At 59.4% G+C, this 1,609-nt stretch overlaps 1 protein-coding gene across 1 annotated transcript in view; it reads left to right on the forward strand.

The window, feature by feature from the left end:
- The first annotated feature begins 409 nt into the window (after positions 1-409).
- FLRT2 (fibronectin leucine rich transmembrane protein 2) overlaps positions 410-1,609 on the forward strand; it is a 102,785-nt gene continuing 101,585 nt past the window's right edge. Inside the window, exon 1 of the mRNA XM_005866293.2 lies at positions 410-924. The gene's annotated coding sequence lies outside the window, so the exon portion shown is untranslated. The remainder of the gene's footprint in view (positions 925-1,609) is intronic.

The raw sequence follows: 1,609 nt of genomic DNA on the forward strand, positions 1-1,609 counted from the left end.
TCCTTACACAGTTCCTCTCGCACACGCCAAACAGTTAAAAAACTAGAGTCTGGAGGAGCCGAGAGTTCCACATGTTCAATGTGCCTCTAGCAAAGGAAAAAATACGGGGACAGCGTGGTGGGGATGGGGTTGTGTGTGTGTGGGGGGGTGGGGGGTGTTTGAAATAAGGGAATAAAACTCAACTTCGCTGGCAACTTCAATAAATATGGTAACTGGAGGCAAAAAATAGACTCGGAGGGCTGGGTTTGGTCCGGATGAAACGCTAGGGCTCCTTCCCATGCCGGAGTCTGGGGCTGGAAGCCTGCCCCTGGCGTCTTGCCACGCGAGTGCCCCCAGACAGCAACACACCCACTGGAAACGCACGTGAACAAAGCTCTCGCCTCGGGAGCCGCCGCCTGCGGTTTCCTAGTTGAATCCGGCTTCTCCGGGGAGCGCAGGGCGCACACAGGGTTAAGTCAGGTCCCTCCCCCGTCGGAGGGAGGGGCAGGGAGGTGGGGGGAAAGCAGCCCAGTGTCTCCGGCTGGGTACCTTGTAGTTAGTTGTACGTTGGAAACCTGTCGCCGTCACTTTCGAGTTTGGCATCTTCCATGGTCGCCGCAGAGGAACGAGCGCTCCGAGACGACATCGGCGGCCGAAGTCTCCGCGCCACGGCTCCGAGCTGCTACCGCTCGGGTGCGTCTCTGGTCCTAGGTCCGGGGTAACCAGCAGCAGCGAGGCCACAGCTCCGCGCCGGCCGCCGTGCCCACCCAGCCCCGGAACCAGGTTGGCAGTTCTCAACGATGGGCAGGAGGGACCTTGGCGGCGACCCCTAAAACAATACCATGCCCCGGGAGCCCCGCTGCTGCCGCGCCAGCTTCTTTCCTTTCCACCTCCCCGACCCCGTCGGATTCGGATGAGCCCGCGGCAAGGAGACGCGGACACCAGGTAAAGGGGCTGCGGTGCCAGGTGGAGTTGCCAGGAACCGCCCGGACTGCCCCTACGCGGGCACCGCGCGGTCTCGTTGGGGGAGGAGGGATTCTTTTTTTAACCAGCGGGGGTGGGAGGTGGCGTGGGGTGGGGGGCTGGTTAGCGGGTGGATGGGATGTTTCAGTCTCTATCTTTCATCCAGAGGGAAAATAGACTGCTTAACTGGCCCCCGACTCTAGGGAGCTCTGTGTTCAGGTCGAATCCACCTCCTCCAAGGAGTTTTCTAACTGAGCTCAGAGTCAAAACGTAAATGTGCTTGCCTGCGGGGAGCATCATCCTAAATTGGGGGTTCCAGAGCCCCTAAACTTGCCGGAATCCAGCCTCTCACTTCCCCAGAAAGAATCTGTTAACTTCTAGCAGTAACATCCCCCGACGCCCCCACCTCTGCGCCAGCTCCATCTGTTGTTAATGTCACCAGCCTGACTATCAAGAGCTGGCGCCTAAAGCCACCAGCACGCCCCCTGCCCGCAATCCGGTATCTATTAGTGGCTAAAAAGATGAGGGCGGGGGGGGGGGGGGCGGTTTGCTAGCTCCTTTTTCTTCGAGTTGAGGACGTGGTTACTTTGACCGAAATCAACTCTTTCTCCAGATCTACCGGTCTTCAGTGGCCTGGCACTGAGCTGGAACCAGCGCATCCTCTGCG

This window comes from Myotis brandtii, unplaced genomic scaffold, assembly GCF_000412655.1.
Source record: "Myotis brandtii unplaced genomic scaffold, ASM41265v1 scaffold228, whole genome shotgun sequence".
NCBI classification, from domain to species: Eukaryota; Metazoa; Chordata; class Mammalia; order Chiroptera; family Vespertilionidae; genus Myotis; species Myotis brandtii.